General features: G+C 44.4%; 1 protein-coding gene and 1 long non-coding RNA gene across 2 annotated transcripts in view; both read right to left on the bottom strand.

The window, feature by feature from the left end:
• Positions 1-15,000, bottom strand: part of wnt3 (wingless-type MMTV integration site family, member 3) — a 58,514-nt gene that overhangs the window by 31,132 nt on the left and 12,382 nt on the right. The gene's annotated exons all lie outside the window — the stretch shown is intronic.
• LOC134467205 (uncharacterized) lies at positions 7,518-7,759 on the bottom strand. Its single transcript, XR_010038473.1, has 2 exons — positions 7,665-7,759; positions 7,518-7,548 (listed from the first exon to the last, which is right to left on the bottom strand). It is a non-coding gene; the product is annotated as an uncharacterized LOC134467205 (long non-coding RNA).

Genomic DNA, 15,000 nt, shown 5'->3' on the forward strand with positions numbered 1-15,000 from the left:
GGTGGGGCGGCAAAGGGGTACGTTGTCCCGGACCCAGAGAGATAGGGGGCCCAGAATTAGGTCCCAAATACATTAGGCTATAGGGGGCCCTTTCAGAGGACTTTGTCCTGGGCCCAGCAAAAGCTGTCAGCGGCCCTGACAGCCAGCATCAGCAGAGCGCAGGTGAAGAGAGTCTACCCTGTACCTGTTCTCTACCTGTACCTGCGTCAAACACCCCCTTTGATATTGGACACTCCGATCAGCTGGGTGTGCACCGCCACACACACACACACACACACACACACACACACACACACACACACACACACACACACACACACACACACACACACACACACACACACACACACACACACACCACCACCACCCAACCTCCCACACACTTCTACCTCCCTCAGTGTGTGTGTGTGTGTGTCCGTGTCCTGCTGCACACTTCCACCGCTCTCTCTTGCACTCTCTCTCTCTCTCTCTCTCTCTCTCTCTCTCTCTCTCTCTCTCTCTCTCTCTCTCTCTCGCTGTGTGTGTGTGCGTGTGCGGGTGCCGGTGTGTGTGTGAGTGAAAGGGAGAGAGAGAGTAAGTGTGTGTGTGCGTGCATGTGTGCGTGAGGGTGTGTGTGTCTGTGTGTGTGTCTTCGAGGGAGAGCTAGAAAGTGTGTGTGCTACCTGTGTGCTCCTCATGTTTGTATAAGCGTGTAAGCCCACAAAGACCACGGGGATAAAGTTAAGCATGATGAACTGTTAGGGGGGTTCACTAATGTTTTTCTTTAGTGTCATTATTTTCATTACGCCTCTCGGTCCTCGCTGGCGCAGAGAAAACACAACGAAGCCCTGATGACAGAACAGGTGTGGTGATGTCTCATCACGACATTATCCACCTCCATCCACCCCTCTCACAGGCGCACGCACACGCACACGCACACGCACACACACAAATAAAAACACACACATACACGCATACACACAAGCATGAACACACGCAACCAAGCACGCACACAAGCATGCATGCACGCCCGTCTACCCGCACACACACAAGCACACACGCGCGCGCGCGCACGCACGCACGCACGCACGCACGCACGCACGCACGCACGCACACACACACACACACACACACACACACACACACACACACACACACACAAAACTCAAAAGACACCCACACACAAACACCCACACACACACACACACCTCACCCTGCGTAGGGAGGTAGGGAGCATGGCAGGCTCAGCACTGTGCTATTACAGCAAAGCTAAAAACAACACGCTCGCGCTGTGTGGCATCACGCTACGCGGCTAGCCAGCTATTCACTTCTCCCCAAGGTGAACCGATTTAATCTCATAGCGAGCGAGGTGTGTGGGTCGGGGAGTGCCACTATTACAGGGCCTTGTTCTCAGGTGTGTAATGATAATCACTAGAGGTGCTCCGATCACCATTTTTTGGGTCCGATCACCGATACCGATCACCAAAAATCTTAATCTGCCGATTACCGATCATTGCCGATCACAAAAATTATTTCCTATTTTTTTAATAGCCTATTAATTATCCTTATTGAATACCATTTCTGCCCATAAACCAATCAATCTTAATTTGCACATGTCTATTACAGTATTAGGCTATTATTATTATTATTATTATTATTATTATTATTATTATTATTATTATTATTATTATTATTATTATTATTATCTTTCAGACTAGTGTTGGTAATACAGTCTACAGTATTAATCAATGTATAAGTTATTGCATAGAATAACTAAACTATTTAAGATTGAATTGAAACTGAAACATTACATCAAATAGTATTCCACATACGAGAAAAAAACAACCTGTCGCTTTAAATGAGCAGCCTCGTGAGGAGAGCCCCTCCCCTCTCTGTCACCGTCCACAGTTGCAGTGCTCCACTACCGTTCTGAATCTCTCTCTCAAGTTTTAACCACATCTGTCGCCGTTTGGTGTTTCAGCGACTATCAAACTAATCGACTGACTGCCAATTACAACTTTGAAAACAATAATTGACATGTTTGTGCTGACAACGTGAAGTTGTCGCGTGCTGACCAAGACAACTACACAGGTTATAACGTAACATGGCTCACTGGCGAGTACTCAATCGCAAATTACATTGTCAGGTAAACGGCGCATGGATCGGAAAATCAGATCATTGTTGATGCAGATATGGTTATGAATGGTGGAAATGAAGGGGGGAATGGCGAAAAGTTATAGACAAGCAAAGATGCCTTCTTTTGGTGCAGTTGCAGCTGTGCAGAGCCAGCGCCTACATGCAGCGCCAGGTGTAAAGGCAAATTGTTGCGTGAGGAATTTAATATCTCTCGATCGGTTTTTTGATCGGCATGTTTTTCCGATCACCGATCAGGCTATTTTTGGCCATTATCGGCCGGTCATGATCGGCAGCCGAGCAATCGGAGCACCTCTAATAATCACCATGTTTTGCTCCTCTTACAGTAAGCTAGCCCCTGCCACTCTGCTTGGCTCAGCTTTCCCCATGCAATAATTATTTTGACCGGACCCGATGAGCAAGCCAGCCAGATGTTAGTCAGTCGGTCTTTAACTTGTTGCGACACAGTGATATATACGTAATACACTCTAATAAGTAGGCCTACTGTCGGAAATGAGACAAGTGGTGTGCGCTCAGGGCAAACGCATTTTGTGTCAATTGTTAGGTGTGTCATACACTCCAAGAATTACTGTGTCAGAAATGACAGAAAATGTGTTTGCTCACGGACAACACTTTTGAATGTGTGTGTTCAGTGTGTGTTAAATATGTCATATGTGCGTAAGGAAAGGGGACTCATAGTGTAATGATAAGGAATCAGTTAAATAAAAAAAAACTATTTTTGAGTAATATTCAAGCCACATTCCTGGTTTGTGATGAGAAAATGTTAGTATATTTGTCCATGTTGTTAATTTAAAATACATTTAAACTATGAATGAATTATGTGCAATTGAGCATAAAATGTGTCAGATATATACTTTGTATTTTAACTGAATAATTCCCATGTTGTTTCCCATTCCACAAATAATGTGTTAAAACCATCTTAACACAATGAAGTTCACATTCCTTCTTAGAGTGTACCAATGGCAATGACCAAGTAATAAAGCATTACTAAAGGCCCTGTGTTATGTCATAGTTATGTCCTGGTGTAGTACTACGGTAGTTGTCTATTACAGCATTCCAGTGGTGAAACTGTGTGCATTATAGGGCTACCCCACTGGGCAGTCTCATATGTACATCCATACACACCCACTCACCCACTCAATATTACACACCACATGACACCACAGAAAGCACACCAGTCTCACACACACTTCACTTCTGCACAACGCACATCCTTTCACACATCGCAGTGCCTTAGATAAACATAGTTGATGCAATGAGAGGTTAGAAGCCATGCTACAAGGGACTTTGTATGTGAGTAGCCATGTAGGGGTTGGAACCTGCAACCTTCTGATCCAAAACAACTGCAGCGGTAGGCCATGGCCCTCAACACCTCACACTCAAGCACTCAAGTTACACACTGCTCCAGTACACACATAGACATCCCACTTGCTATCGCACACATCGCAACACATCACAGAGCTCACTGTCATACCCAAACGGTTCGCTGCAGCGCAATACGTCCCCTCAACACATCATATGCTGCACACTTCTACACACAAGGACACCTGCACTCACTATCACACCCGTTGCATGGTGCCATGCTAATAGCTCACTCTCACACAGCGCAGGGCCCACGACGCACATAATTATGTTGACCTGGACAGGGAAGTCGACAGGGGAGCAAAGGGTTCACTTGTCCCGGAGAGAGGGGGCCCAGAACTGGATCTTCATTACATTATATGTATTGGATTTGGGGCCCTTTAAGATGTCTTTGTCCCAGGCCCAGCCAAAGCTGTAAGCAGCCCTGGAACTAGACCTGGGGAGTAAGACAGGTGCTACCAGTCAGTCAGTCAGTCAGTCAAGTCATTCAGACAGACAGATAGTCCTTATCCAGGAATCCACAGGCTCAGTGGTGACTGCCTGGAAGCACCCTACATCCTCTTTACCCCGGGCTGGACTGGGCTGAAAAATCAGGTAGGGCATTTTTGTTAAGACTGCTCCACTGCTTCAGGCATTGAAAGAGACAATGAAGCCTTTGGCAAAATGTGAGTTATCTATTATGAGTTATATTGACCCTAACGGCCAAAATGCTTTATCTGACTCTCTTGAAGAGGCCTGATGTAGTGGCATAAGGACAGTTACCATTGAGGGAAGGGCCAGGCCTAAATCATCAGCAGTCCACCGGGCAAATGCCCTGTATGCCAAATGGCCAATTCAGCCATGTCTCTACCTCAGGGATGGGCAATTTTGATGATGAGGAGAGCTTGAGGTGCAGTTGGTTGCCCACTGACTGCCGATATTGTTTGGAAGGAATAGGTGTGTTCTCTATCAGCCAATGGTATAATTCCAATTGGATTGAAGTGATTTTTAAACATCTGGTCTTTACAAAATTATGTTTAATCTTTGGGCCACACTGAGTGAGGAGGCAGGCCGCATGTGGCCCCCGGGCCTCCACTTACCCATCCCTGCTCTACCTATTCCACCCCTGCCCCTCTCCCACCTCTTTCTATCCCTCTGTTTGGAATGAGTTTTTCAAATGATCAAAAAGACAATTTAGTTGCGTGCAATGGCTGTACTCGGGGTCAGCACTATGCAAAGACTGACATGGCAGTCCCCCAGGGTGTCAGTTATGTTGGGGTTACCCGAAAGTCACACAGAATTAGAACGTCAAGCAAAATAAGACATTAAACTTTACACTGGCAATGATTATTCACGGGCATCCAAAATAAACTTTATGCATTTGCTAGATCAGCTGTTTTCGATCAGATGTACAGCACTGTGCTAACAGATGCCAATTTCTAAATGTACTGTCTCTCTCTGTCTCTCACTCTCACACTTTTTCTATGTCTTTCTTTAGTCCGATTCGGACGGTACTTTTATTACCTGGACCCCCGGTAATTCGGAATAATTACAGAGAATGTCTGAGTTCTTAGTCCTGTGCGAATGCGCCATGTCCGTAATATGTGAGGTAATAATTCCGCCGCGAATTACTGTTTTTTGGTGAAACACAGCTGTCCTGGGGTAATTTCACGCCCCACGTCCATATGCGCGCCGTTTGCACCCCCTTATACGTAATGTCTGTGAATTGAGTGACAGACGTTTTCTTTCACGAAAAATCAAAGAGGTGCGGGGGTAATTGCTAATTACCATAGGTAATATTCATCCCTTGCGAATCTGGCTTTTTACAGTATTTTAGAGTACTTTTGCTCTCCTCTATGTCTCTTCCTGTTTCTTGCTTTCACTTCTTCCTCTTCTTCTTCCCTCTCTATCAAGTATCTAAGTGCCATAATTACATTGTCTGCTATTTTGAACACACACACACACACACACACACACACACACACACACACACACACACACACACACACACACACACACACACACACACACACACACAAAATATTGATCTGTCCAACATGTCCAATGTGTTCAATTTGACTCTGTATGTGTTGATTCAACGCAGCCAAGTGTACTGTGTACCAGTCATTCTCCAGCCCAGTGGAGTGCAGCTGACAAACTGGTTCAGAAGAGGCCCTGCAGTCTGACGTGTGGAGATGAGATGCGTTTCATTGGAGTCAGTAACCTAATCAAAGGGCTGCCAGGCAAGCACACACACACGCACGCACGCACGCACACACACACACACACACACACACACACACACGTACACACACACATAAACACGCACACACACCCACTGACCGTGGGGTTTCTGTTTGTCCATGTTCCGCTCTGTTGCCTCTTTAGGCAGAGGAGATGAAAGTGAGTTTAGACTCTCAGTTGACTTTGGCAGTGTGTGCAAAGAATGAAGAGATGAAGAGAGAGAGAGATAGATAGAGAGAGGGGGGGGAGACAGGCACAAAGAGAGGGAGAGGCACGGAAAGAGAGAGAAGGAGCGCAACAGAGTGAAGTTGAGAGAGAGAGAGGATGACAGAGAGAGAGAGAGAGAAAGAAGAGAAAAAGAAAGGAATAGCAAAACTAAAGGGAGAGGTATAGGGGCACTGTAGCACTGTTCTCTGCTGCTGCCATGAGTTGTTATTATAGGCCACAATAATGAACAATTTTAATAAGAATTGTAATTCTTTTCATTATTATAATGTAATAATAATAATGTTGTTTTTGATATTGAGAGAGAGAGAGAGAGAGAGTCAGTCAGTCAGTGGTAAGCAAGCAGGACTGACCTCCACAACTGCATGAGGTGTTGGGATAGATTCATGTGGTAACACTTTACTTTACGGATCGCTAATAAGGTGTTAATTTCATATTAATTTCTCAGTAATTTCAGTCTAATTTTATGGTAATAACTGCTTGTTATTAGTAATAACAGCAAAATAACCATATGGTTTCCAGTGCAATTACACTAGGCCTATAATATCTCATTAATAACAGCAAAAATAACCATACAGTTTCCAGTGCAATTATGCTGTAGTTTCTAGTTAATAGTAGGCTAATGGAAACAGCTACTGTGTCATCATAGTAGTTAGGTGGTAGGTATGCCAGTAACTAAACGGTATCAGCCGAAGTAGTTTCATACTAATTAGGCCACATCAGGGCCGTAATGTGCAATATTTCCTCTTCCTATGTTATTGCATAGAAACGACCACCCAAGCACCCTTGCATTATTTCTGCTTATTATATGGTTGTGACGTCATCGGTCGAATGCTCCATTCATTTCAACGGGGCTCCCCAACGTTCGCACGTCTGTTATTTTTCGATAACGGACGGGTTGGTCTATAACAGACCGCTGTCAATGGCAACAAGACTTTTCACTGCTAAAGCGACTTTTCAACAAGACTCTAATCAGCTGCTGTGATAGACAACACCTGTTGTCCTGGCTACCTAGCTGTTGCCGAGCGGTGTTCCACAACGGCACTGTTTTGTTTTGCGCAGCAACAATCTTAACATTAAATAGGCCTAAAGAAATGTCCCCGCCATGTGTGAATCATTTAAGTATATCCATATAATAAGCGGGTTAACTTTCGGCGAGTCGGTCGCTTTGTGGAATAGCAGCACTTCAGAGAGAACAAGACCCCTCCGCTCCGTGTCGGGGTCTAAAGATTCTCTCTGTCGTGCTGCTATTCCACGGTAGCGACCTTCTCGACGAACGTTAACCCTTACTTAATTACCTTGTAAACAATTGAGTAGTTATATGGAAATAAGATAGAATCAGGGCCGTAAAATGCATTATCACCTATTCCACTCAATTTTATGGAAATTACACATTTTCATGGTCTTAAAATGTCTTATTTCTTATTTCCACTCAATTACTTAGTTATTATCATGTTTAATACAATATAGACTAGCCTACTATGAAGTGATTCAAGTACACAGACAAACACATTGTGTGCAAAACTTTATTTATTTTTCCAATCAGTTATGAGATTCATGTTCACTGATGTGAGGTTGTCAATCTGCCACCATCCAGAGGAAGTCCTGTGAACACAAACAAACAAACAAACAGAGAAGTCAACTGCAAGACCGGTTTCACCACGTTTATTTTTTAATGTTATCAATTCACCATCGCCAAATTTGCTTCTGAAATGCAGTACCATGTTAAATGCACGTTGTAAATCTTCCTCAGGCTGACATCGTTGCTGATTTACAAAGGCAAACTCTAGCTAGCACCTAGCTTCAGTCATTGAAAATATGGTGGGCAGAGCTAGCTAGTGGTTTCCATTGTACACGTACGTCTGTATGCCACTTCAGCACAAACACGGCTGATAAGATGTGTTTGCAATGCATACAGTTAAAATCCTTCAATGCTCAGAGACAAAATGAAAGCAGGTTAAAGCTAGAACTAAATTAAAAGTTCGTTGTCAGGATTGGAAGCTTACCTTGCCTGGCTCTGCTGCACTGAAGTTGAACTAGTTCTAGCTCGCGGTGGCGGCGAGTCCTGTTGTTGCTAGGCAACGAAAGGTTGGTTACTGCAGAACAGAAGCGTCCCAATCAGTATACTTCTGTACTTCAAGCACACTCGTTCTAGTTGTACGCTGCCCGCTCTGCTTTCAGTATGGCTCAGAGACGCTGACGTTGTTTAATTGAGTACACTGACACACAAGGGTGGAGTTTGAGACGTACAACAGAGTGCTTTCGCACGCAGGCAGCAACCAGGGTAACTTTCAAGGTGAGCTAAAATGGTCTTGATGTTGATTTTAGCCTTATGCAAACATGTTTTATGAGTTAGTGTTAGGTTTATGTTTGTTCTGGAAATGAAACGGCATACAGAAGTACCTTTACAATGGAAACCACTAGCTAGCTCTGCCCACCATGTTTTCAATGACTGAAGCTAGGTGCTAGCTAGAGTTTGCCTTTGTAAATCAGCAACTATGTCAGCCTGAGGAAGATTTACAACGTGCATTTAACATGGTAGAAGTAACGCACAGTGTTCTGTACAGCGCCTCCTCGCAGAATGCTGTTTTCGCGATTAAAATAAACTTTTCAGTGTGATGACAACCATCACACCTATTGTATAGCTCATTTGAAAGAGGAGGTTGTCGTCTTCAGAATAAGACCAACTAGAATTGCGGTGGTTAATGTATGGGTTGATTGATTAAATCAAATAGGTAACAGTATTCCGAACACATCTGACCAAATAAGTAACAGTACTCCGTACAACTTCATTACATTAAAACGGTGCACTACCAATGGTTTTCATGACCGATCTAATGTGTATGTGTTTGTGAAGTGCTAAACTAATTGTTATTCGTTCCATGAAGAGTTTAAGTGAATATAACACGGTAAAAATAACATAGCAACCGCGTGTGGAAGTGCCGTTCTTGGCTGCAATGTAGCTTGTTGCAACAAGGTTGCAACAAGCTACTTCCGGCTAGCATGCATGTTGCTTTCAAAGTTATCTTTACCGTGTTGTAGTCATTCAAACTCTGTTTTGAAGGGATAGTTTGACAACAAACAAACACACCAACATTATAATTGCATGAAAACCATTGGTAATGCAGCATTTTAAGGTAAATCAGATGTACGGAATACTGTTACTTATTTGTTCAGGCCGACGGAAGCTAGCGGCTCATGGCTAACCGGCACTTGGCACAAATAATCAATCCATACATTAACCACAATGCTCCACTGTAAGTCGATGTGGTCTTATTTTGAAGACGACAACCTCCTCTTTCACATGAGCCATTCAATACGTGTGATGGTTGCCATCACACCGAATGGCATTGTTTTGATTGCGGAAACGCCATTCTGTGAGGTGGCGCTGTACGGAACACTGTGCGTTACTTCTACTGCATTTCAGAAGCAAATTTAGCGATGGTGAATTGATAACATTAAAAAATAAACGTGGTGAAACCGGTCTTGCAGTTGACTTCTCTGTTTGTTTGTTTGTGTTCACAGGACTTCCTCTGGATGGTGGCAGATTGACAACCTCACATCAGTGAACATGAATCTCATAACTGATTGGAAAAATAAATAAAGTTTTGCACACAATGTGTTTGTCTGTGTACTTGAATCACTTCATATTAGGCTAGTCTATATTGTATTAAAAATGATAATAACTAAGTAATTGAGTGGAAATAAGAAATAAGACATTTTAAGGCCATGAAAATATGTAATTTCCATAAAATTGAGTGGAATAGGTGATAATGCATTTTACAGCCCTGATTCTATCTTATTTCCATATAACTACTCAATTGTTTACAAGGTAATTAAGCAGAAATAATACAAGGATGCTTGGGTGGTCGTTTCTATGCAATAACATAGGAAGAGGAAATATTGCACATTACGGCCCTGATGTAGCCTAATTAGTATGAAACTACTTCGGCTGATACCGTTTAGTTACTGGCATACCTACCACCTAACTACTATGATGACAAAGTAGCTGTTTCCATTAATGTACTAGGCCTATTAACTAGAAACTACAGCATAATTGCACTGGAAACTGTATGGTTATTTTTGCTGTTATTAATGAGAAATTATAGTGTAATTGCACTGGAAACCATATGTTTATTTTGCTGTTATTACTAATAACAAGCAGTTATTACCATAAAATTAGACTGAAATTACTGAGAAATTAATATGAAATTAACACCTTATTAGCGATCCGTAAAGTAAAGTGTTACCATTCATGTTTCTCAACAGGGGCTCTAGGGGCGTTGCAAGGCTTATGATGAGGTCAAGGGGGCGTTGGGAGGTTGGATCACACCGCCGGCGTTGAACGCGTAGAAAGATGCGGAAGTAATTGACTTTTTGTATGGGAGAGCAGGCGACAGAAGCGTTAAAAGCCGCAAAAGCGTTTCTAGAGTCAAGGGTGTCAAAATTGTCAAAAGCAGAGGGCGTCAAAAGTTGAACTTCATCTAAAAATATGTGATGAGCTCGGCGTCAGCCAATGGAATGTTCACATTTTTCTAAACACGAGCTTCGGTTGGTCGAGGTTCCTGTCGTTCAACGCCCCTGACCTGTGCTTTCCAGGCAGGAGTCGGCAGCAAATAACTCTTTCAACGCCGGCGGTGTGATCGCACGGTTAGGTTAAGGGGGCATTTGTTTAAAATAAAGGTTGAGAACCACTGGGATAGTCTTCGTATAATACACACTAATCTATTAGAGAGGCGCTGACTACAGTGTTGCCTGACTGGGCAGTTTCCCACTGAACTGGCTGCTTAGGATGGCCGTCTGTGGGTTAACAAGGCATTTGGGAGGGTTGTTCTGCCAATTTATGGCCGTGGTACTCCATTGCTACGTTTACATGACGGTTTTAATTCCTAGTTAATAATTCAGAATAAACAGTTCTGTCGAATTTACTTTGATCTTTCATTTAATTCCGAATTAAGAAGTGTTTATGTAACTAACACCAGTACTCGTATTTTCAAAGCGGAATTAAGCTTTAATCAGAATTAAAGTGAGTTAATTCCAAATTAAATGTCTCATGTAAACAAAGTGTAATAATCATTTTGAGTTATATTCAAGCCACATTCCTGGTTGGTGATGAGAAAATTAATATTAGTATTAGTAATTAGTATTTAGTTAGTATTTGTCTGTGATGTAAGTTTGATCAATAGATTTTCAGTTCACATTGGGTGGGATGTCTTGCTTCCAGGTGGGGTTTTTTGGGCATGTTTTGGGCTGGAAATCACCAGTCTCATCGGACAAGGCTGGCTGACTGCGTGACGTGTGGTGTTGTGGTTGTATATAATGTGGCGTAATCCCTGCACCTTTCCCCTGCTCATCTGCGCTCTGTGCCTCATTAGCTCTCTGTGTGGAGCGAAAAACAATAAGCACCGCGAGCGGCTTGTCGAGACGCGAGGCGATGGCAGCAGGTTTTATAAACACAACACGCACAGCACAAGGAGACACACACACACACACACACACACACACACACACACACACACACACACACACACACACACACACACACACACACACACACACACACACACTATGCGCACGCAAGGCAGCAGGACAGGTCTTAGAAACACAACACACACACGCACAACAAGGGACGGAAGGGAGGTAGGTAGGTGTGAAGGGGGAATCCGAATACCATTCATGCATAAATGCTTCGAACTGTGTGTGTGTGTGTGTGTGTAAGGAGGGGTGGGAAGGGTTGGGGTAGAGGGTGCCGTGCTCCCTGCCTCTGGTAGAGAAGTGTGCGTGTTTGTGTTTGTGTGTGTGTGCGTGTGTGTGTGTGCGTGCGTGCGTGCGTGCGTGCGTGCGTGCGTGCGTGCGTGCGTGCGTGTGTGTGTGTGTGTGTGTGTGTGTGTGTGTGTATGTGTGTGTGTGTTCGGAGGAAGGGAAGGGATGTGGGGTGCCAGAAGGAGGTGGTTGGGGGAATACATTTAACATGCCTCTGCTGAGTGTGTGTTTCTGACTGTCTGTGTGTGTGTGTGTGTGTGTCTGTCTGTGTGTGAGTGTATGCATGCATGTGTCCATGTGTGTGTGCATGCATGTATTTGTGTGTGCATGCGTGTATGCGTGTATGCGTGTGTGTGCACACGTGCGTATGTTTGTGAGTGTAGGTGTGCGTGTGTGTGCTTGCATGCATGTGCGTGTGTAGGTATGCGTATGTGTATGTGTGTGTGTGTGTGTGTGTATGCCTATGTGCGTATGTGTGCGCATGCGTCCGTGCTCGTATTTGTGTTTGGGGGAAGGACCCCCAGAGAAACTCCAGGCCCTCAACTCAGCACAGCACAGCACTATAGAGGCAACAGGTGCTTGTCTGAGCAGGTCTGGCTCCCACCTCTACCCCGCGGGCCTTTTCCTGCAATGCTAGCTAGCTGCTGGTGGAGGAGAGGAGGGATGGATGGATGGATGGAGGGAGGATGGAGTGATGGCTTGGGGGGGGGGGACTTGGAAGAGAGCTGCTGGTGCTGGGGTGAATGATCACAATATTTTCACGGTAAAACATTTCAGCTTGTGACGCACAGCAAGGAAGCCGGAGGCGGGAGGGAGGGGGTTGCACGGTGGGATGGTACATGGGTCAGTTATCATGGGCCCAGGGGGGAAAGGGGCCCCCAGAATTGGGTCCCCATGACATTGTTTGTATTGGGAGGGGTGGCCTTTCCGATGACTTTGTCTCGGGCCCAAACAAAACTGTCAGCGGCCTTGCGTAAACCCCACAGGCCAGTGAAAACCACAGGTATGAAGAATATGAGCTTCAGAGATGGCAGTGTACACAGCACAGGAGGCGTTTGACAACAAATGTGTATGTAAAGTAGCACTTTAAAAAAAGCTGATCTTTGAAACATTATGTAAACCCAATGAGCTGTCTTGCCACAGACTGCAGTATGCTGGTGTGTTTGTGCTGTGTACCACGTATATCTACGGGTGGGGGGCAATCGCTATTCCGACATGCCGCTATTCCGACACTTTTTAGGGGTTAGGGTTAGGGTTAAGGTTAGGGATGTCGGAATAGCGGCATGTAGGAATAGCGGCTTGACGGTGGAAAACGTGTCGGTATTCCGACAATAGACATTAACGTCGGAATAGCGACATGTCGGAATAGCGCCACGTATATGCACGGGTGGTCTCTCCCTCTGTGTTGAGAAAGACAGGGGTCAGCCTCTCTGCACCTGCCTTGGAGCCTTGTCTCTTGTCTGTCAGTATTTTGTCTTCTGACTCGCAACATGGCCAGAGGGATCACGAAAAATGCAACCTGCTTAAGCTGTGAATTTACGATGAGTGACCCCTGTACGCCCTGAAGCCTGATGCCCTGTTAACGTTGTTTTCGAAGTTCATTACCAGGCCAAATGTCCCGTACCTCGCCCGAAATTGGTCGGTGATACCCCCCCGGCATTTCTCTCTGGACGTCATAAACGAAAAAGAAGAACATGGGGATATTTTGACAGCAGCATGCATGCGTATGTAAGTAGCCTATCACCCATGGAATGTGACAAGATGTAAGTCACATGGAATGGGATAGTCTAACGGACGTGTTGCAAACTGGAATGATCAGAATGTAGGCTATACTCCCATTCCACCATTAAGTGTCACATATTTTAATTAAATATGCTGCAATGGATCATTCTGTGTGCGTAAATGTGAAGCCAGTGTTATTAAACATGAATTGTAGCCTAGCCTTTATTGAAGCGCACTTGCCAGAGCTGGGGAGCCCGTGCTTTCATATTAGCATCATCAAAGAATATTAGGCTAACGGGTATGTGTCGTTATTGAGAAGAGAAATGTATGGAACTACATAGAAACATGAGAATAGAAAGAAACATTGCAATGCTAACTATCATACCACTGGAAGTTTCCAAAGATTTCAAATGTTTAGGTAGTGTTGGTACGGCACCCAGACAAAACTCTCCAAGCAAGACCAAAGCATAACAAATTCCAGTAGCTAACAGGTTTTCCTACATTGTCATTGCATCCTTTTGTAAACTGATATTTTTGTTTCACGTAAATTACATAGGCCCTATGTCTTTTGAATAGTCTTCTGTCTAGACACACCCCTTACTTGGCTGCTAAAAAGCTGATCTGCCGATATCAATCTGTATCAACAGTTTGTAGTTAGCATGTGGGTACGTGACCCTTACATGATCAACTTTTTTTAAGAATGGGCATTTTAGTCAGGCAGCTGGTGACTCACCATCCCTATACATGTAGCATAATATGTTTGATTAGGGAGAAGTTTAGACTTTTTTTGGCAAAGCATCTCTTCATGTGTTAAAAGGGCATTTGGCACCATGACTGAAATTTGGCCCTGAGAGAGAGAGAGAGAGAGAGAGAGAGAGAGAGAGAGAGAGAGAGAGAGAGAGAGAGAGAGAGAGAGAGAAGATGAGAGGGATTAGAGAGAGAGTCAGGCTGTCACAATCCATTCCTCTCTGCTTTAGTCCTCAGGCGCTGTTCAAAGACACTCATGGAAAGTAGGGTGATGTGGAAAGGAGAGAGAGAGAGAGAGAGAGAGAGAGAGAGAGAGAGAGAGAGAGAGAGAGAGAGAGAGAGAGAGAGAGAGAGAGAGAGAGAGAGAGAGAGAGAGAGAGAGAGAGAGAGAGAGAGAGAGAGAGAGAGAGTCAGTCTGTGTTTCTGATAGAGAGGGAGAGTATGCGTATTTGAATGTAGGGTTCCCTGTTGCTACTTGCTCACACCCTGTAGAACTGTGAAAGTCTGGTGCCATCATTCCCTTGTCTTTGCAAAGTGCTCCAGTGGCCCATTGTCTGATACCTTCAGAGACAGAGAAAAGTAATGCACAAACGCCTGAGGCCACCCAGTCTAGTGTCTCCCTCCACGATGAGGAACTACACTACACTTGGTCTGGAATGCATTTCTCGAAACCATAGTTGCTAACTACATTATCTACTTTGTTGTTGCAATTTCCCATTAGCAACTGCCGAAGTTGCTAACTGGCTAACAACTACACTTTCGAGAAACGCACTACGCTACGTATTTTGAAGACGATTCATCATCATGATGGCACGATAGAATAAC

Source organism: Engraulis encrasicolus, chromosome 17, assembly GCF_034702125.1.
Source record: "Engraulis encrasicolus isolate BLACKSEA-1 chromosome 17, IST_EnEncr_1.0, whole genome shotgun sequence".
Classification (NCBI taxonomy): domain Eukaryota; kingdom Metazoa; phylum Chordata; class Actinopteri; order Clupeiformes; family Engraulidae; genus Engraulis; species Engraulis encrasicolus.